Here is a 23,686-nt window from a genome sequence, read left to right as displayed (position 1 = left end):
ACACCTTACCTTCAAATTCTAAAATCAAAGCTCTTGAATGAGGCTGCCATCTGACTCACACTTTTGTGAAAATAAGCCCCAGAGGACTCAACAGGAGCTGCTTTTGTGTAAAAAATGTTGAGGACTTGGCTGGTCAACCTTGAAAATGCTGCCTTCGTTGTCCATGTGAACAATTAAAGAAAAAGACACCCTTGTTTGGTGAAAGCTTGCAACTCTGATTGTATCCAGGAGGTGGCAGCAATATCCATGAGAAATATTTGCAACATTGTCAATTAAAAACAACTTGGAACCACATTGTCAATACTGTATATGCAAACAGTAAATCTTCTAGATTATCTTAAAATATAATCCTTCATCAGTTGTGGCATCATATCATTATTTCTGTTTTACGTATATTGCAATCATATGTTTCTAGGTCACCTTCAAAATAGGATTAGAATCTGATAAATTTTCTTTCTGCCCCGACATATGCTTTGTAAGTCAAAAACAGTGATTTATGTCCTTATGTATAGATTTAGTAATCATACACTGCAAGGCATGGAGTAGGAGACTGCTTTGGAGGTAATAATGAATAAAACTCTGTGATTTACATCACTGAAAAAACAAAGATGTTAAAGATGCCTTTTTACAGATGGAAGTCTAGTGTTTCACAGCAGTTTAAGGAAAGGGAATACAACAGTAGTCAAACCCTTCTGTTTGAAGGGGGAGTAAATGGAACTGAAAAAAGAAAATCAATAATCCCTCCATCTTCAGCCTCTGCTAATGACACAGACATTTTAGATGTTACTCAAAAAAAAAAGTTCTTGAAGGTACAGACACTCAAACACACAAAATTTCTTCATCCAAGCAATATTGTGTAAGTGCTCTTTTATGGTGAAGATTGCTCAACTAGAGCTGTAAATAATAGGTGAAATTTTCACCAAAAAATGGAGTCTTCCCTCCTCCCCCTGAAAAAAGTTTTATTTTTTATTTTGTATTGAGTTTTAAGTACTCTAGTAATAATAACAATGGATTGGATCCAAAGAAGAATCTGGAATTTTCCCTGACACTTCCCATCTGTTTGCAGTCTACCACTCAGAGCAATCTGGGATATATCCAATCCTCAGGAACAACTATGGGAGGCAGGGGGCAGAGACTTCACTAGAGCAGCAAATATTCAATACTCTTTATCAGCAACTTCAAAATGCTGTGAGGCACAACATAACAGTGACACTAACAATCGATTTGTCCAAGCCTAATTACCATTATATGGCAATTATCAGTTGTGTCAGCTGTTAAATATTGATAACAAGTATCTAACTGGAAAATTTGAAAAAGAGTGTTTTGGAGAAAATGTCTAGGAGAACGTTTGTTTTATCACTAAGAGAACAATCTTACTCCACCTAGACAATCAGGACAATCAACTATCAAGCTATATGGCAAAAGTAATGAAAAACTGCTTGCCACCCCTCTTCATAGAGGCACAGTCGCTTCCCAAATGCCACCTAGAAAAAGACTCCACTGTGTCTGCCTAACCCTGTCCTTCTTCCCAAATCCTGCCTAGCAAATGAAGGTGCTACTGCTGCTGACACCCGTCTCTGTTCCTTCTCAAGTTGCACTTTCTGTTACCTACTTTCCTTTTTTCATCACTCTCCCAGTGTATTATCTCCAGACTTGTTTCAGGAGTCTTCCTGTTTTTCAACTGTAGGTGACCACTTTTCTGCCAATTCCTTCCACCTTCCATTTCCTCCTGGCCACAGCTATTGTATTTGTACATTTCCCCCTACTGTGCTGGGACTTCTTTTCACATTTTTGTGCATACTTCTGAGCGTCCATTTCCTGGGTAACTTTCAGCGATGACACCACATAAAGGAAACCATCCCTGCTGTTTTCTGAGATCACTACCCAAGCCTCTGAAGCATTTCAGGGATCATCACAAGAACAAACAGGGAGGGAGACAAAGCGTGGCAGTGAGGGTGCATTAGAGGGGTGAGGCATAGCTGGGCACTTCCATTGATCTCAGAATCAACCCAGAAATGCGGGAATTCCTCCACAGCATCAGGCACAAAAATCTACTTTCAGAACAGCTGCAAATTTGGTGCTACAGGTACAACCCAAGGCAGTGCTGGAGCAGATGCACATCCTGAAGAAGTGCAATGAAGCTGAGACATACAAGGGAAGAGGACTTAAGCTGCCTGCCGGACCTTTCTTTGATAAGCAGACCTCCATTCTGAATGATCAGGGGAATTTTCTCCTGGTCACACACCCAGGCCCCAAGAGTCAGATTCAAGCCGATGAAGTTCTGACCCATGATTCCTCCTCTGCAACTCCTGGCCTGTCCAGACATGCAGAGCCCTATACAGAGCTGTGCTGAGCAAATGTGTCTTCTGGGTCAAGGTGCCTGTGCATCTGAGCCATCCTTCATTGCTTCCATAGTTTCCAGCCTGTCCAAGCTCAGCCACACCATTCTCATTGAGTAAATGAAGCACTACCTCTTTTGCTCCATTTGAGTTGAGATGAGAAGTGCATACAGTCACCAAACCCAGACAGAATCTGGGCACTGCCATTCAAGAAGTGGTGTGAAACACGTTCCCATAGGTGAAGCAGTTGGAACTGCAGCTTCCTAAAGAAAGAATTGAGATTGACTCAGAGGAGGGGGTTGGTCTCCAGGCTGCTCCTCCAGGACACTCCTCTCTCCATAACAGGTCATAACAGCTGCCCAGGCACATTTGAAGTCCTGGACATGCCCATAATGCAATCCCTGAGGGAACCACTGTCACACTTTAAAAGCAAGCTTGAGGGGACTTTTTTTTTTAAACGGACGTAGCTGAGGTAAGGATCTCATTCAGCGCCTCTGCAGGAACCCTATGTTCCAAGGATTCCTTGAAGGAAATGGAATCTGAGGATGTGGCTGCAGTTGAGACTTCCCTGAAAACCATTATTGGTTAAAATGATGACAGGGAAGAATAAGTGAAGCTCCTACCTGCTGATGGTTCCATGATGAAACTGTTGCAGCAACCACTGGCAAATGCAGCACAGGCATCCATGGTGCAATCCATTTTAAGGAAGCTGTTTCAGGCTTCTGGAGTGAAGATACAAGTTGCTGTGAGAGGTGCAAATGTCTATCTCTGAGCAACATGCCTGTGAAGCTGTGTTGGTGCCTTAGTCAATGTGTCCTCAGGGGACAGTTGTATCATGTGCCAGTAAATACTCCAACACACCAAAACCATGCCATATTTGATTTTTTACATGGAGACTTAGAATGGTGCCAGGTTTTGTGGTGCTTTTCGTATGTCTCAGAGCACTTCTGAAATCCTTACATCTAAAATCAGTTCTATCTTATGCTGCTCCAACACATCAGAGCTTAAGTGTATCTCTGAGGAACATTACTTTTACAATACTTTTTCCATTTGATATCACTTTAGCATTAGCAAGTCTACAGCTCGAAAAATCTTCAGAGAAACTGTCTGAATTCTGAGTGAGCTGTACCTGAGAGAGCTCGTCAAAGTTGTCAATAGGAGGAAGAGCATGAAAAGGCTTAAGGAGCTCAGGTGATGAGAGCATTAGGTCCCAAGCATATGAAAATGCTTGCCTCATCTACTGGGGTGAAGGGGACTACAACTATAAATGCTTCTGTAGCAGGGTTCTTCAGGAAGGGCAGATTCATGGGTGTTTACACAGGTGTCTCAGGCAGGATCCATGCCAGTTCCATTATTTGGAACTCACCTTTGGCAGACAAGCTTGCAATGGGCAGGGTCTTGTCCAGCCCCACCAAAGAATGCTGTGCCTGTGCTGCCCCTCAATCATGAAGATGTGGGTTCTCGAGTCGCAAAGGCAAGCTGACCACATGTTGCTGGGGAGCAGAGGCTGACCATGAGGGAAATGACACAGAAAACATACAGTGGTACCTTGGCTCACGAACTTAATCCATTCCAGGACTCTGGTAGTGACCCAAATTGGATGTGAGCCAAGTTAAGGTACCCCATAAGGTTCAATGTAAATAAGGTAAATCCATTCTGTAACCATTTTTTTTAAATCAGAAAAATGTGAAGCAAAGTGACAAAGAACAACAAAGATGACAGCCATCTCCCCCACCCCTCCCCAAGCACAAGCGCAGTCATCTCCCCTCCCACCATGACCGAGATTGCACCCATCATCCCTGCATGTGCCCGTCATGCCGGCTCACTGGAGTGGGGGGGAGATGGGTGCGATCGCAGGCGCACTAGGGAAGAGAGAGACAGACACGACCAGGGCACACTGGAAGACGGAGAGACGGGTGCAATCTCAGACATCTCCCCCCCCCCCGCCCCAGCACAATCGCAGCCATCTCCCCACTTGCGGGGGGGGGAGATGGCCATGATTTTGCTGGTTGGTGTGGGGGGTGGAGATGGTTGAGATTGCACCTGCCTTTCCAGCAGGAATGTGCCCATAATCATGCATGTCTTCCATGCACATACGCAACTGCGATTGTGGCCATCTCCCCACTTGGGGTGGGGGTAGGGAGACAGCCGTGATCATGGTCGCCGCCAAATGCAGAGTTCGTGACCCATTTTCATGACATTTTTGTTCGCAAACCAATTTGGTCATGAACCAAGGCATTCGTGAGCCAAGATACCACTGTATTTACATTCCCGGAAGGCCTCTTCAGAGAGGTAGTTCCCAGGAACTGTTGGGAACTGTCAAAAAGCATCCCTGTTCTTAGCCCATTAAATTCAGGATTCTGATGCAGCCACAAACCAGCTAAATTAAGTCTTTTGAGAGGGGAGGGACAGTGCCCTGGCTTCAGGAATCCAGTGATTCCCCTCCCCACAAGGGCCTCCTCAAAAATAAGTGGAGGTGCTCAGACCTTCACAGGCCCCCTCTACTTACTGCCACAGACACACAAGACTGCTAGCAAAGCACATGATTGACCAGATGAAGACACAGTGAGGTTTCTTCAACATTTTTCTGGAAGCATCTCCACATACTTGATGGTCACAGATTTCTGCCAAACTGTTGGGGGGAAACAGAGAACCAGGTGGGTTGAGGAAGGGAATGGAGTCACCAAATGAGCTGTGTTCTGGGCTGCAAGGTATGACTGCAAGTCCCTCTCATGTCTATGTCTAACATCTGTTGCGCTCAAGCTATTTGATAGCTCTGCTCACTGATACAGCTGCTAAGGACATTCCTGGTGTCATCTGTTCATAAAAAGGAAACAACTGAAGGGCTTGATCTGACAACTACAGGATCAGATCTGACACTGTAGTAAGGAAATAAAAAGAAAAATTGGACCAGTTATTAATATTGCTGCTATGTCACTTCTGAATCCCAATCTAAATATGTTGGCAGCCTGCTGTGCTTTTGACAAATCTGTTCATAAGTCAACACACACAAATAGGCTTCTATCTGCACCCGTGTGATATTTCAAGCTTTTGAGCCAAATCATTTGCATTCTTGTGATAATGGTGCCAGATTTTCTGCAGAATATTGGAAAACAGAACTGGAAAATAGAATTTCTTCATGAGGCTTTGCTGGCCATAAAAGCAGCAAAAGTACTGTAACCCAACCAAGCATTTGTACCATATACAGACTATCAGTTACTCAATTGCAAAAGAAGAGAATGGTAAAACAATTACAAGAGTTGATGCTTGAATGTATCTTTAATCTGCTTTTTAAACAAAATTTATGTTTGATAAATTAACTTGATTATGCAGAGTTAGAATCAGCCTGCACTGCTTGGCACATCACCCAGACAGTAGGAAAGACCATGCCGCTGCACAGGTGATAAGTCTGTTTTCTTTATATTTTCACAAATAGAAAGACAGTAAGAAAGAAGAAAAGCATTCCTTCTATATTGTCTAGGAATGAACAAATAAATCTATTTCCATCAGATATACATGAATTTAGTCTATTCCATCCACTTTCTGAATCAGTCTGTAATGGTTTAAAAACACATCTATTCATATCCATTGCCATGTGCAATTTCCCCCAACACACACATGTTTCAGGCAATTTCCCATGTGAAACACATTTGTCTATATAGTGTTCCCTAATATACTCAATCTAGTATGCAGTTTCTGAGCTGAGAATTGTATGGCAACTTTCCAAAAAGTGTGCAATCCAAAGTATAACTTTGTTCCAATCCATATAAAAGTCCAAAAAGTGCAAATTAGTGCAGTTTGCTTAAAATGATGGATTCAACAATGGAGAGGTAATAGCTTTCAGAAGAGAATATGATCAGTACCCTTTTATTAAAATCATTCTTTAGTGTGCAAAGAAATAATGAAGTTACAGCAGTGGCATTTCAAGCAGCAATCAGTAGCCATTTGTTCTTAAATGTTGAAGCTTATTTTACTAATAAGAAAGAAAGAAAGAAAGAGAGAGAGAGAGAGAGAGAGAGAGAGAGAGAGAGAGAGAGAGAGAAAGAAATCAATCAATCAATCAATCTTTGGGTTAATTTGCATTCTCCACCATCCAGAATCTTTTGAAATTCTGAGTTTCCCTTTCCTGCACTAAAATGTACATCTGTCCAGACTCCAAAATTGGGGTGAAAACATAGCGCAGCTACTCTCTGCTGTTACTCAGACTATTCAACAGTGCACTGTTTTGAGCAGTAGCTGGTACTGTCAGTCCATAGCTAGTAAAGATGTTACACTGGTGGAAAAATTCTAGCAAAATGGAGCACTAGCAAAACCCTAGCAAGTAGCCCAAATTAGGACTTCCAGGATGGATGAAGCCAGCAGTTCTTCCAGAAGTGCTTGTTTGCGCTTGTTTCTGATTCCACTAGCAAATACAAGGTACCTATCCCACTGGGACTCATTTTCACTAGTGCTGCAGCCTTTTAAAAAGGAGATCATGGTGGCATGGATATGCCCCTCCAATTTCTCTCACTGCACTCCCATGAAGTAGGTTGGCATCACTGAGCAAGATCTTTATTAAGACGAGGTTTGAAGCCTTGCTCCAGCTGCAGCACCCTGTGCACAACATCCCCCTAGCTCTCCACACTCATCTGTGTTCATCTCCTGATGAAAATACCATTTTGAAAAATGTGAATTGCTAATCGGTTCAGTGTGGCTGCTGTGTGTGGTGGGAAAGCTTTTAAAAGCCACAGAAGAAGCTTGGATGGGCCCAGTCAGACTCTGAATTATCAGCCTGAGCCTGTGCTACTGCCCATAACCTATAACGGCTATTAGAGCATTTGAAACATGGAGCAGCAATGAGCAAGTCTAGTTTGAGGAGTACTTGTGAGACATCCTTTTCAATCTCAGTGCCCTGACTCTGCAACTCCCTCCTGAGGAATCAGAGATTCGCTCTTTCATTGTTTTTCTTTAGATGGGCAGTAAAGTCTGTCCTGTTCATCAGGCTTTTAATGTTTAATGCTTTTACTGTTCTTTAATTGTAATGTTGCTAGTAGATGTTATTGCATGATATTGTTCCTTAGATTTTCTAAAAGTTTTAAATATTTTTATTGTGCATTGCCCTGAGCACCTAAAAGGCAATACTGTTGCTATTATTATTATTTCTCTCATGTCAGGAAAATACTAATTTATTTTTATTATTTTTATGTGTTTTAGTAAGAAAAAAGAAGAAAAGAAAAAGATACCAAGGAACTTTATACAACATTACACATTTTGTCAAATTCAGGAAATTTTACAAAAAGTCAGCAGTTATTATTACTTCTACCAAATTTATAAGTATAATTTTAACTTAATACTTAATGAAAATAATTAAGACTAATAATTATTATGTAGAAAATGTTTTGACATGGGAATAAAAAAATAATTCACCTTATAATCACAAACTCACCAACAATTATTAATTATTTTCCTTTTTTCCTAGATAAAACATCATAATGAAAGAATTGAATCCATAAAACAATAATTCTAATTCATAATAGTTAATACTAATCTGTTTTCCATTCCTTTTAAATTAATTCTGTTTGTTGTGAAATTGTGAATCTCTATATATTACATATAGAATTTCCATTTATTATTAACTGGTGATTCTAAAGAACAGATTCTTTAACTGGTGTTCTATTTATATAGCTAGTTAATAAATGTGCCAGCTAAGTCATCCTTATGTAAGTTCTATTTTTCTCTAAAATGTTAAGTAAAATACTTATAATAAGCTTTCCATTTATCATTAAATTTTTTGGCTGGTCTTCTATTTATATACCTGGTTAATTTTGCCATTACAGTATATTCAGCTAGATTATCTTTCCAATCTTCACTGGCTGGACAGTCTCCTGCTTTCCATTTTGTTGCAATTGTGACTCTAACTGCTGTTATCATATATTTAAATAAATCGTCCATATTTCTTGGAAGAGTTTCTGGTGTAATATTCAGTAGCATATTCTTAGCATTCATAGGTAAGTTGATTTTCAAAATTTTCTGTATTTCAGCATTTCTTCAGCCTGGAGAAGAGGAGACTCAGAGGGGATCTGTTGGCGACATACAGGTATGTGAGGGGATGTCACATGGAGATGAGTAGAGACCTGTTCTCCCCTGCAGAGGAAGGCAGGATGTGCTCCAATGGAGCAAAGCTCAGGGAGCCAAGGTTTCGTTTGGATGCCAGGAAGCACTTCCTGACAGTCAGGACCCCGAGGGTGTGGAATGGGCTTCCACGGGAGGTCGTTGAGGCCCCATCGGTGCGGGTGTTCAAGGATAGGCTGACTGGTGCCGGAGGTCAGACTAGATGGCCCGGGAGGCCCCTTCTGACTCGCTCTGTTTCTATGTTTCTATGTTTTGACCTTATTACATGTCCACCACATATGGTAAAAAGTCCCATCCATTTCCTTGCATTTCCAGCACTTTCCATTATAATTATTGTCCATATTCTCAATATCCCTTAGAGTAATATACCAACATCATGCACCGATTTTCTCTTAGTGTTTGGCTTGCTGTGAATTTTATATCTCTTGTTCATTCCTGCCATAGTTTGTTATGTGTGAATACATCCATTACAAAGGTGTAGGGAAAAGAGTGTCAATGTCACATATACCTTTAAAAAAATGACCAAGTACCTCAAGTACAGTGAAAATGACAGATGAAAATGGTCAGTGAAATTGACAAGACCCTCTCCCTACCTCTAGAGTGGGCAGGTTTGCACTGCATGCTAAGCCACCCTGCAAATGAGCCACAATGCACCGGACAGATGCATCATCAGGCTCCCTGAGGACTGTTCCCCCTGTCTTTCCCCCTCAGCCCTCCAGCTGGCTTCAGCACGAAGCCCAGTTTCCTTCAAAGTAGAAGATCTCTTGTTTCCCCTTCGCTACTAGGATTGCTACCCTTTTTCATTTGCTGCCACTGTTTTTATTTAGGGACCCCCCAAAAAGTCTGATTGGGCTGTATTTTTTAATTTATTTTTCATCTCTGAAAATTGTGCGTATCTAAATATTATTTTTGTTGGTCCTTTAGAGGCATGCAAGTCTGCACTTATGGCTACCCAATGAGTTTAGTATTTCCTGATCAATTCCCTTGTCTGTTTCAACTGTCAAGGGGATATCAAGGCAAGACTATATATAGGCTAATTTGTGTCCACTTGCCAGAGACTATGGGCCTAGCAGTTAACTGAAAAACATCAGTAAATTAAGGAGGAGGAGGAGAAAATAGGTGCACCAAAAACTCTGTTGGTGATATCACTCAGTCAACAATGGAATGCCATCAGTTTTAAGTGCAAACTGACAATTTTCAGTGTTTTCCACTTTTTCAACTTTCCAAGTCTCTAACTTATTGAGAAAGGGGAGATACTGCTCAGCTTTACACATTCCTTTTGAAAGCACTTACTAATGCAGTTACTGTAGTACCCTGACAGTTCTAGAGAAGATAAAAGGAGAGCAAGGGGGTGCAAAAATAAGCACATGTATAATGAATGGGAAGTAAATGGAAGGGAAATTGTACACCTTCAAAAATTGAGGGGAGGAGTAATAATGACCCTTGTTTCTAGAGTAGCTGCACTATCAGGGAAGTGCTGAAAAAGTGCAGGGAACTGATAAGTGTCTGTTCATCACTTAAAAACAAGTAGAATACATTGCCAAGGATGTGATAATGTGTCCACCACCTTTTCATACACTTTCTTGCTGCCCTCTTTTGCCTTTATTAGTGTTTTCCTTTAACAGATAGGCATTTTGTCCCTGGCAATTGAGCACAAATTAACTAGATGCCATCTCACCTTGCCCTGGATAGCCATAAGTGCACACCTACACACGTGTGAAGGACTGGCAAAATATAATTTAAAATGCAGTTTTCATTGGCCAAGGGAAAAGTACAGAGCCCCAACTTTACTTCTTACAGCCTTTGAAAAATAGAAATCAAAATGCCAAGGGAAGAGGTGGTGATCCTTCCAAAGTGTCATTTTGGCATCAGTGGAGCTAGTGGCAAGATCATGAAAATGAGTAGCAAGGGTTTTGCTACTGTTTCTAAGTGATCCCAGCAATCCACAGTAAGATAACCCTGCTGGGCTAGGATGATACAACAACCTATTGTGTTGAACAACTACCTACAACAAGAAATAGGTTCTTAAGTTGGTTTGTTCATGCAAAATAAGCCACCTGCAGAAACTGTTCCAAATACAGATGACACAAAACCCACCATGGCTGGTTACCCATGCTGGATTGTCATGTCATTGCAGCCAGCATCCTAAGAAGCTCAGACAATTTGAAAAATTCACAGAGTTTTCTAAAACATGCTTCTGCGGATGCGAGGGGGAGGGTTAAAATTATGTGTTTTATAAAGTATAAATATTACACTAAAGAAATCATAAGATACCAAATTAGCCTTTTTTCTGGAGCTCAAAATACAAATGTGTAAGAACACTGGCCTGATCTCTGCTAGCTCATGTTCTTTATGCAGAAAGTTGTTTTTTAAAAGATACATTAACATTTCCATAAAGCTTCCATATAGCCTGAAGTGCCTGATCCTGCCTAATCTTAGAAGCTAAGCAGGGTTGGACCTGGTTGAAATCCGGATGGGTGACTTAAATGTTGTGAACTGCCCAGAGAGCTTTGGCTATGGGTGGCATGAAAATGTAATAATAACAATAAATCCCCAATTTCAATTCTACTCCATCCACAAAATCCACCATTACTTTAAAAAGGGGGAGGAGATGACGACAAAAAGGAAAAATAACAGTTATGAGAAAAAATGGCACGTGTTGCTGGGACTAGAAGGGGTTGAACAGCAGGGTTGCCATCATTGTCATAGACCATTCTACTACCCCAGCCAAGGCAGCAGAACAACTGTCAGTACACACACAAGAATGATATAAATGGGAAATATCCCGTTGACTGATCTGTCCCATTGATTTCAATAGGTGTTCTCTAAGCAGGACTAAACTAGGCTGCAGCCCTATGAGAGTATTAGATGAGAGACTAATACTTGAAAAAGACACCAATTAAGAACTCGGGAATAAACATTATTTATATTGTATTCTCAGAAATTATTATGTGCATATTTTATCGGTAGTGATGAAAATGACTAGTAGGTAAACACCAAGAGTACAACATATGTTACAATCAGGTTATGAACAACTATTTCCTTGTGCATAATTTCAACTGCTTCATTACACCTGAAATTTCCTCTAGGAGGTGTTAACATTTCAGAGGACACTCTGGTGTAATTTTGATGGTCTCTGATGATGCAGTAATAGCTTAATTCAAAGAACTACATCTGTTTCCAAAATTAATTTGGAATTGCAATGAAATATTTCATTCAAATGGGATGATTTATCAGAATTCTATAGCCACCATATGCTTCTCAGGGAAGATAGTTGATTTATTACTCACATATATGTTCTTATTGTGCATACATGTTTCACTTCATTATTGGAACTAGGTGTATTCAAAAATCCTGTTTGCATGGTCCCCTTTTAACTCAACATGCAAGCTTACTACAGTTTTAACTGTGAATATGAAAATGCTAAATTATACATCTGACCCAATTCTCTCCCTGAAATATACCTTTTTTAATACACTTGAATCCATTTTTATTCTATAAAAGTCATATGATCATCATGTTACCAAGTACTATTTTCAGTAAATTCCTTGTTCTATTTCCACACAGCTCCCCCTTCTGACAAAGTCCAGCAAACACCTGGGATCATTATGTATTCGAGATGCGGCATTTGTTGAAAAGAAGACAAATACTTCTTAAGTTTGAAACTCAATTTGTGGTTAAATGATTAATGCCATTGAGGTCTTGCAATTACATAAGTTTGGATGTCACCCAGGGGGTTCAGGTTGTCATGCCAGTAGAAGTACACATATTTCTTCTAAATTCAGTGCACAACAGGGCTTGTTTCATCAAATGGAGTACAGGCTCCCCCTATAGAAATAAGCTAGCTTGAGTAAGACTATAGTTTTCACAAGGAATATATGCATTACTTTAAGATCTTTGGGTTTTGCAGTGTTTTGTGTGCTACATGTAGCTCTTGTTATCAAAACAGTTATGGAAATCAGGCATGCACCTTTCTGGGGTATTGTAATACTACATTTACTCTCAATATTGGACAAAGTAACATTCTATCCTAAAAAGAGGCCAGCTTTTCTGATCCTAAATTTCCCATGAATAGATGAAGGATCACATTTATTTTTTTCTTTTTCTTGGACCTATCTGATCAGGAGATCAAATATACTTTCTCTCAGAAGACCTGTTTGGCCAGCAACCCTGCACATACTGCGAAATATGAGCCTCTTTGCAATCAGTTAAAAATTACCTAGCCAAGTTACACTGCCTTTAATAACATTTTGAGTGTCTCATTTGGTACCTTCCATGTCCTTTCTTCATTTTTCTACTTCCCCTATAATAAATTTCACTAAATCTTTCCTCAAATGCAAGGACTGCACATGGGGATTTTAGTACTCTTAAGCCATTGTGTTTTCAGAACAGTATAAAGGCTTGGTCTTTCCTGGCTCTTGAAAAAGTAAATCTCATTCCCATTTTCCCCTTTTTTTCTAGAGCTGAGGGGGGTTCTTTTAAAAATGGCTTGGGCACTCCCCAAGCAGTTGAACAGCTCTAGAGAAATAGTGCAGAACACTGGGGGTGGGAGAAGTGCTGCTGGGCCTCTGGACCACCCTATGGGCTGCCAGATATATGCCTATATGTATGTATAGCACCGATCACAAATGAGATCAGTGCTTTCCCACCAAAATTTGCCAGCAAACTGCTATGCACTGGTAAGCAACCTGTATTCACGCGCAATTTGTACTTTTTACTTCTCTGCAGCCATTCAAGTGAATTTTGACCTATTTACTATCCTGCAGCAGTGACTGGAGGGTCCCTCGCCAACATGAATTTTAGTGGTCCAGCAGCAGGCAGCACCATGGGCCATCCTGGAGGTGGCAGGAGCCATATGCAGTTGGCATACAGCATGTTACCCACCCTTTGGCCAACTGCCTTGAAATCGCTGTTCTTGCTTGTAGTTAAATGTATCCCTGACACTTGAATAGTTGAAGATTTGAGGCACAATCCAGTCCCGAGATCTGTAACCCTCCATATTTGGAAGATGATTCTGAACAGGAGCACTGAAGCACAGGTTGCCTTCCTACTCCTCTGCCCTGCGAATCACTACCTAAGTGTACTGTCTCTGAAAATGAGGAGAGAAGGCTGAAGCACCATCACGATAATTCTGCTTTGTCCCTTCCCTGCTCCACAAGCCCCATCTCTGAGGCAACTCTGGTAGCTTCAGGGCTGCAGTTGGCATGGTTATTTCTGTGCTAGTTGCAAAAATGGGGTGGGGAGGTGCTCCCAGGTCAGAATCTCACCTCTAACCTCAAAGCAAGTTGTCCAGGCCAGAGCAGGTGCTGTGAACTATCTTCTGGCTGTTGTGGTTCTGTTTAGCAGCCATGAGACTGAGCTGCCCGTGTATTTGACAACGTCCAAGAAGCTAACTTTTTGGTTTTGGTTAAGTCTTACATTTATGGTATCAATGAACACTTTCCAAAGCCTTCTGGATCTTTCATATAACCACAAGACATGGCTAAAATCCCTTTTAGTTTTAAAGTAATAACACCATGCAAGTGTTCACAAGTTATATAATAATAATGGGAACTACAGAATTCAGTGTATTCAGTTTCCAACATGGCCCTTCCCTCTGGATTTGGGAGTTCCAAACTGTCTGATTTTGTTTTGGAAATTAATGTCCTAGAATTCACTCCTTTACCAGTTTGAGGCAGAGCATTGTGCATCTACAGTTTGTCACAGCTGTCAGTTACTTCCATCCACATGCTTCTTTCTCCTTCTGTATTACTCCCCAAAGTATGTGCCTTCACTGATTAAACATTAAAATGTCAGTTTTGATGTGATAATAAGTACAATTATATCCAGATGATTTTTGTGCTGCCTTGCCCAAGATATATGTGAATTTATGTACATCCAGAAATGCTACAAAAGGACCCAGATGAAATTGTATATGCTTTTTATTAAGATTTCGTATCTGTGTGCACATGCGTGTATGCAATGCTTTACCAATATGCAGTTGTGCATTTCCCCCCAGTAAATTTCTTTTCATGTAAATTAAGCAGGGAGGGAGCAAAGAAGAAAGAAAAGGAATATCCTGAGATAATCATGCAAACTATTACATCAAGATGGCCTTTTTGCAGAGTTTGATCAGTGCAGACCTGATAGACAGTGATGCAGTTAGGTATTTTTAGACTCTGGACTTAATGGTCTTATTGTGGGAGCAGGAGGATGCTCTTTAGATAGTAATGTGGATTGCTTCGAAATGTTGTAAGCCAGCCCCGCTGTGCTTGGGGCACTTCTTACTCATTCTGTTAATTGGGGTCCCAGATTTCTGTTCCAAAGGTTCATTCTAATGGCATCACTGGTCAAGGCAAAGGTGAAAAGAGTACAATGGAATTGAAGGCTGTGACAAACTCTTTGGGCTTCCATTCCAGAATTATTTTAAAGATAAATTATCCCAATTTAAAAAGGAAAGAATGCAGGCAGATAACCCAGAGGAATAATAAATGAATGGAATGTGGTGGGGTGGGGGGGAGAGGGGGAATCCTTTCTCTCGTAATTGCAAGGGGCTCTCAAGGACAGTGTTGTAATGGTTTAGTGTAAAAAAGGAAAATAAATAATCTTTCTCAGACTCTATTGACTAAAAGCTTTACATTCCTTCCTAAGGTACCAAGAAAATAAAGTCCCTTGTGTTCAGGAGAAAATGCTAAATACATTTGGTCCTGTCACAAATATGTTTATAGGATGAAATTAAACCTGCTGACTCCATATGCCCTTTGAAATCTGCAAAATCAATGCTATAATGTGCTTTTTCCATGTAGACATCAGCAGTTCCCACAGCATTTATCTGTCTTCTGGTAGTTTGTATTTCAAGCCTGGTTCAACCCATTTGATAATGAAAGGGGAAGTGATGGAGTGAAATGAGACAGTGAAAGGAGTGTCTGCAGGAAATTAGTTTAGGAAAAATGCTACCTCAGACATCTTCATAGCTGCTCACAGGATAATTTAACAGTCAGCGAAGTATTGCTGGCATTACTGCCTTCAGAGCAGTTAATGATGCCTTTAGCTAAAAACCCAGAGTCTCCATTCCTCTGCTAATTGTTTCAGAATAGATTGCAGCCCAAAAGTCAAAAAGCTCTGTACACAGTGACGTGGGGAAGGAAATATCCCCACACCCACTATCAAATCTAGATTCATGAATAGCAAGACAGAGCTGCCCATCTCAAATTCCTTCAAACAGTGGGTGTCAGAAAAAGCTCAGGTTGCTCATCACAAGAGACTCCCATAACTCAACTGTAGGCAATCTGAAAGTGAGTGAGGGGGCGACAAAAGGGTAGTTAGTAGAATCTATGAGACAGTGTATGAGCTTTCAAATGTTAGAATACTCTCAGGTCACTCAAGCACGCTCTCTCTGAGTTGATTGTTCCTTAATCCATCTCCAAAATGCCACAAAATGGCTGCGCGTGCACACACACACACATCTCATTTTTCAGTGCTCAGAGGCGTGGTGTACAAGGAGCACCGCCTACCCTTTGAATGTGCAAAGTATCAGCGTCAAGAGCATAGCTCACATGGTGATGTAGGTAGGGCTGAACCTCAAGGCTGACAAGACCAGCCAAAGGGCAACAGGGGACGGGGCCATGGCATGCAGGCCCATGCAGGCATCCTGCTGTGAATCTTCCTGGTTGATGAGTACGCTACCACTTTTTGATGAGGTGTTCTAGTTCTGCCCTGTGCTAGAAACAAGCTATGGGTGACAATGAAAATCGCTGTTAGCATTGTGCTCTTTTATAGATAACTCCATGTGGCCATTGGTGAAAATGGGAGCTTTGGCTATTGGGCAGCACAGAAAGAAATGCACCCTATCAATACTATCAGAGCATCTTCAACAGAGGTTTTCATGTAGAAATGTTCCCCACAACCTATGCAAGCAGTTAATTTCATTGCTGAATTACTTAACTTAAAAAAGAAGGAAGGAAAACTCCCTTCACCATTTAAGGCAACACTCCTATACTCACCTACCTGACTGCAAAGTAGACATGCCTAGGATTACACTGTAAAGCCACAATTCTTTTAATGTTCCAATAAAGAAATTAAAACTAGACTTATCTGACAAATTACATAGTTTCACTGAAAATTAGTATTGTAGCTCTTCAGAAATTAATACATGTATCGTGCCATTAGTTCATAAAAGGTTATGATGACACACACAAAGGACCTGTTTGTTTATGTGGGCAGAAAACTCCTTTTAATCTTTTTTAGCTTGTGTTTCAATTATTATAGTGTTGAAAGCATTAATACCAGAGACGTCATCATTAGCAAAGTCCTCTAGTAATTCCCCATTGCTGTTGTTTCATACAATTTATGAATTTAGGCATGTTATCATTGCAATTTTGATGTGTTATTAATCATCACTTAACTGGGATAACAAATTGCAGCAAACAGGTGTGCAGACTCGGCCTGACATAAGTATTGGCTTTTCTAATATCTGTATGTGAATTCAGTAATCTGTCTTGATGATTAATGTGGACCATATGTAAAAGCTTGCAGAGGACACAAAGGAACAGCTGTAGGCTGCAGACCCAGGTAGGACAGCTTGGCAGCTGAGACCAACTGATCTGCAAAATGATGATGCTTCAGTCAATCCTATCCATTTCAGTTTAAACTTCTCTATCCAATAGAGGTATACACTGAAATGCACTGAGCTATTATAGCTGTTCTTTACATACCAAAAGGTAGTGATTGCTGTCACAGAACTTACTGTCATTGTTTCCAGTCCCTCCATCTCAGTTATTTTTTAATAAAAATCTAATAAGGCACAGTCCCAGCAATCTTCCCCATTTGTAGGGAATAAGGCCTACTGAATTCAGTGAGACTTATTTATGTAGCGGACATGAATAGGGCTGTGGTAGTGGACAGTATAAAAAAGTTTAAAATAAATAGGTCTTAGGCTGCAAACACAGTGAGGCTTATGCCATTTGTGAGGTTGTGCTGTTACCTTGTGTTGAATGCAAGCTGTAGAACAGCCCACTATTTGTGTCGATACTGAATATGATTCATTGTTTTTCCTGTTGGATACAGGAGAAGTGCATTTCTCTTTTAAATGGAATACTATAAAGCAATGTTACAATTTGTCTTCTTATCTTAAGCAGGAATATATCTGTGGGTACACCAGAAAATGGTCTCTTTGCATACTGCTACAGCACCAGGTGTGGGCATGAAAAATGAAATGATCAAAGAGCCACATAATTAGTTCTCAGAGAGGATATGTGTAGGTTGAATTTTCAGGAACATGTTTGTTATCCTTGTGTCTGTTTCTCTGAGATGATGCCTAATATTCTCCTAAAGATATGGCCTTCACATTCTTCTCTGAAAATTAAGTGTGCAGCTCTGCCCGCATTTGCATATCCCACCCTTCTTCCTCTGAGACTCAATGTAGCAAAGATAATATATAAATGTAATAAGACAATGTTATCCCACTACAGCTTCACAAAAGGCCCCTGCAATAGGCTAAACTTTGACTTGTGCTAGACCACCCTGTAATCTTTGTGTCTGAGTGGAGCTTTTAAAAAGAAGGAAGCAAGCAGGCAAGCCTGTGTACACATGAAGAGGTCTGACATCATGTTGCCAGCCACGTGAATCATATACTCATTAAGGGCTCCCCACCTTGTTCTACTGTGTGCTGTACTGAGGGGTCATTATGATATAATTAGTAATGAAGAAACCACCATTTCAAAATACAGCTCCCCTCAATCTAGAAGTCACTGGTATCAACATAGGCAGCAGAAATGTCATTGTAACTAGATAACTGCTAATCTTGAAATCTGCAAAAGTTCCAAGCAACCTCCCCCAACCAGGTACCCCCCAGAAGTGTTGGACTACAATTCCCAGAACCCCCCATTCTGGAGGTCACCAGAAGCTACTGGGAAGCTACTCTGTAGCCATGAAATAAATCACAGGTTCTGTCCAAACACATAGTGGCTCTAAACCCAATCTGAGAAATAATATATCTAGCCAGGTACCCAAAGTCCCAAGCAACGTGGGAGGAGGATTCTTGAGGAAGCATCTTCTTCCTTATCAACCTGCCTAGTCACTAAAGGCATCAGAGTCTGGAACCCACCTAGGAAAGGGCCTTCAGTGTAGTGATTCCATTTCTGTGGATCTCCCTGCCTCTGAAAGTCAGGTAGGCACCAACACTGTTCTGGTCTCCTTACTGAAATTTGGTTGCCAGCCACTGTTTTATCAGTAATTTGTTTTAGCATGATGCTTTATCTTTTTATTGTTCATCTCTCCTGAAATTGTCTAGAAGTTAGGGGCATAGACATGCTTTAAATCAAATCATATTGATTTAATTGTCTAAGCATGTATGGCTGTTCTGGCTCCCCAGTTTTGAGGCCATTTGTGTAGGACGTACCCTACACATACCCTTTTGCTCTATTCCCAGATATATTGCACTTCATCCTCTCTCTCATTACACCTACCCCTTGCTTGTTTGACAGGCTGACAAGTAGGCAGAAGTATCTACTGTTGCTGTTCCTTCTCACTGTTGTCTGGGTCAGACTGAGAGGCAGGAGACCAAGCTGATTTTAGTGGTGATGGGGAAAAAGGAAACATATGTCCAGTGATTTCTTGCCAGTAAGGTCTCAGTAGGTGTGGCCCCACCACAGGTGCCCAGCCATGCCTACCCTTAATGCTAGCCCTGACCAGAAGCAATATGCACCCTTATCTAGTAATTAATGAAGGCCATTTAAAGAAAATCCCTCTAGAATTCTAGGTTAGTACAAGATGACCTTGTACTAACACAGGAGAATGCAATTTCAGGACTTAATAGGAGAGCAATGAGGTCATCTGCTCAGCTACTTAAGGTGTGGTGAAGTCATCCAACAGAGTTCCAGGGTAGTTTATGGATTCTTCTTGCTCTAATAAGTGAATGAGTTGATAATGAGGCTTTCAGGTTTTACTATTGCTTTAACAGATTAGAAGAAAGCAGCCTTTCCAAGTGTGCTGTCCAGATGCTTGGGACTTCCGTCAGTCCCAGTCAGCATTGCCAATGGTCAATGGTGCAGAGAGTTGTAGTTCAAAGGATTTTCTTTTCTTTGATAGCATTCTGATTTCATTTTAAATTAACACTTGTTTGCAAAACTGTTTATGCTTTGGTGATAGGTTGCATTTCACCTGGTTCACATATTGTAGGTTATATCCAAAGTTTGTTTGACTTCAGTCTTAAAAACACGTACCATTGAGCTTAATGGAGCTTACTCCCCTGTAAACATAGGACTGCATAGGACTGTTCCCAAGAAAATGGGTAAACATAGGACTGTTCCCAAGAAAATGGGTATTGCCACCATTTTTTGATGTGCTCGCTCTTGCTCTCTCTGTGTGTATAATCACTGTCATAATGAGCTCCTAAACATCAGAATTTACTGCTACACTTTTGTGTACACTAGTGTAGCATGAAGGCATACAAAAACAGCTGTAACAGTAGAAACCCTTCCCCCATTTCCCCAATTATATGCATGAGACCATTCCCCCAAATGTTTCACTGACTAGTTAAACCCTGTTCATCCTTTGTTCCTTGCAGAAAGGGGCGGGGAGAGACCCTACGATATAGCACACAGTTTCCAGTACTAAAATTAATAGTCTGCAGTAATAAAACTTAACCTATGACTGCTTTTGACATTCATTTAAACCTTTTATTTCACCTATTTTACAGCTCATGCCATGAACCCTCTTATTACTTACAACTCTAGAGTGTGCTTCTTGTAGCATAATTAGGATTGAAACTAGGAGTCCTCTGTTTTATATTATTTCTTCTGCCAGTGCTACTTATTTCAATTATTCCACATCAACTCTTCTCTAAATTCTTATAAAGGTATCACAAAACCAAGTGATAACGAGCTTCACACAACTAGATTAAATATACATGTTATATAAAACTTGTATGAGCTAGTTTCAGTAATTTTAGAATCATATATCTTGTTCACAACTACACTTGTGATTACCTGTCGTATTAGATATGCCACATATATAATATGCGCCTAATCACTACATTGCAGTATTTGGTTTGGAGCCAGAGTGGTGCAAAGGTCAGTATGTCCAGGAAGGGGAGGATTTAAATCCCATTAGACCATGAAGCTCACCAGTCTCTTGGGCCATCTACTCTCTCAGCCTATCCCACCTCACAGGGCTGTTGAGGATATCAGTGAGAAGGAGAAATATGCATTCCTGAGATGCTGAGATGAAGACTACGAGAAAACTTGTAATGAAATCAATGAATACATGATACAGAAATTAGCACTTACCATCTACACATTTCTGAATCACTTATAATGCTTTGCAGAACTGTGAGGGAGGGTTATCACAACTGTTACTACAATTACAAAAAAATTGCAGAAAACAAATCTGTGAGTTCAGAAAAATACATACAAAATGCATCTGTTAGGAGAATTGAGAACAAACATAGAACAGATTTTCATCTGGACTTAAAAAATTTATGTGAAAATGGAATGAAATGAACTTAATGCAGAAAAAAGGAAAAGAAACTAACAAAAATGGACATATTCATCCATCACCACACAAGATAATATAGGATTAGAGCTGAAAACCATGAAGCACAAATAATTTGCATGAACAGAATGGAAGAAAAAGTCCAAAAGAAGATATATATTTATGGGAATGACCTGAAAGTAGCAAGCTTGCTGAAACTAGAGGTCTGGATTTGAACAATGTCCAGAGAAGGCGCTATCTGAAAATTATATGTATCTTTCCATCATGGAAAGAAAGATATAAATGCAATGACTCATTCAATCAGTCAATCTCTTCTTCAGTAGTTTTACGTTACAAGATATGCTGACTTAGAAAAGCACAGACAGTTGTAAAGACTAACACAGTTAGATTGCTATTACTGATAACAAAAGGAATTGCATTTGCAACAGTACTGACCACAGCAAAACATTCAGATCAGTGCAAACCAGCTAAAGTGCAAACACTCAGATCAGTGCAAACCAGCAAACCAGTACTTCCCCTCCTTCAAAATGATCATATCTGCATATCAAAATTTAGTCTACAGTGGTTTGGCATTTTTCAATGTGATTGATTTATTGTTTTGTAATGTAATCTAATTTGTGATGGATAATGCAGCACATCCAACATGATCCATCACAACATTTCATAAATATTACACCAAATTATTAAAGCAATAAAGTCCGCTGGCAGAAATTTAATGAGATGGTAACACATTTGTGTAAAAGCCAAGTGACAAATTGAAGAGCTTGAACTTTCAAAATATGAACGAAGGAGTCTTCCTGACTGATCTGGCTTCAGTCCTACATGCTCTGTGAATGATCCAAGTGCACACCCTATAAATCCCTGGAAACACAGTTGTGGGGCTTGTATCTGATATATATCTCCTGATCTTTTGAGAAGCCAGGCAAAATGGATGAGAATGAGCTGGTCCTGAGATCCAAACAAGATATGATGCTATAGGTGTTAGTAGTAGTCAAACTGATTTTTTTTTCCAACCATCACCATGGGGGAGAGCATGTTTGACAGGACCATAATGCATAGGGTGGAAAAGCATTACAGGACTAGTCAGTGGACGAAATCAGGACTATGGTAGTAGTGGACGAAACCTACCCACCCTGCACAGTGCAATCTTCCTGATGAAACCAGCTACTCCTAACATAAAAATATAAAGGCAAGCAACACTCTTAACATCATACTTGGCTTGACCTTGAAATGTTCCAAGGGATGTACTGGCTGCAGCAGTTGTGGGAATGAAGAAATATAATTGCAAGGCATGCTTCTCACATAGGCCACTTAGCTTAGCTAAATGGAAACTTCTTGGCAGATACCTCTTCTCTCTTTCCTGTATCAAAAGGCAATTAATTCCTACTCAACATTCTCATGTGTGGATAGTCACAAAGATGCATGCCCATAGGCACATCTACAAAGATAGTCTTGAGTATGTGAGTGCCACACTAAAGTTACAAAGAGAATCCTGTCATAACTAACCAACTGAAAGGAATATTCAAAAAAGAGTGCATACATTGCAAAGAACAAGTCTCATAGAATGTTAAACTAGCACCTTTCCCACTATATCGGCATTGCTCAATTAATTTAAACAAAACTTTCATATTTCATTCAAAAAGCTAGTGCTCAAAATACAGAATGGGTTAGTGAGAGAGTATGTTGAAAAGTATTTCTTTCCTCAACCTAGCTGACCCAGCTCGATATAGCCTAGCCTGTGGCAATTTTTTTCTTACACACTATGTAAAGCTAGGGCTTTACACCAATTTAAGGAAATTTGCATAGGTGAGACAAAGTGATGAGTTTCCAAAGGAAAAAAGAAAAGGTACACTTAGGATAAAGGCTATCCCTGGCAGAAATCAAGTTAATGACTATAACACGCCACATTTTTGTTAACTGGAAATTTTTAAATATCAGTGCTTAATCCCCAATCAGTGAGAAGACACACAGAGCTTGAGCTTTCAGAAATGGCTTTTTTTTTTTTTTTGGCTATTCTTCCAGAAAAAGAATTCAGCTACAGTGCATCTTTCCAGTACAGAGAAGTTATAATTAAGTGATACTGCATTAACTCAGTGCACAGTACAGTGTCATTTAAGTAACTCGGAAAGTATATAGTTACTCATGGAAAACAGAGCTCTGGGCTCCCACCTCTGGTGAAGAGTAGGTGAGCCCTTCAAGACAGTGTAGCAGGTGGCACATGAAGCTGCACACACAAGGGAGAAGCTATGAAAATGTTTCTTCCTCTTATATTCCATTCAGCTGGACGCAAGCCATCCATTTTCAAGTGCATGGGCTTCTGCAGATTTAGGCACTATTTATTATGGGCAGCATCCAATGCTGCAGTGCCACTAATGAAATGTACTAGCATGGACAATCCATAGTCCAATGCCAGTAGCACTTGCTGTCATGGCAGGTTTCCTCAGAAAACATGTTGCACTAGCAAGTGACATTAGCATTATACTAGAGATGTTTATACTTGTTGTTAGTCGCGAAGTCATGTCCGACCCATCGTGACCCCATGGACAACATTCCTCCAGGCCTTCCTGTCCTCCACCGTCCCCCGGAGTCCACTTAAGCTCACACCAACTGCTTCAGTGACTCCATCTAGCCACCTCATCCTCTGCCGTCCCCTTCTTCTTTTGCCATCTATTGTTCCCAGCATTAGGCTCTTCTCCAGGGAGTCCTTCCTTCTCAATAAGTGGTCAAAGTATTTGAGTTTCATCCTCAGGATCTTGCCTTCTAAA

The sequence above is a fragment of the Varanus komodoensis genome, unplaced genomic scaffold, assembly GCF_004798865.1.
Source record: "Varanus komodoensis strain SLA01 unplaced genomic scaffold, ASM479886v1 scaffold4, whole genome shotgun sequence".
NCBI lineage: Eukaryota > Metazoa > Chordata > Lepidosauria > Squamata > Varanidae > Varanus > Varanus komodoensis.
Note: the sequence above shows the minus strand (reverse complement) of the source record.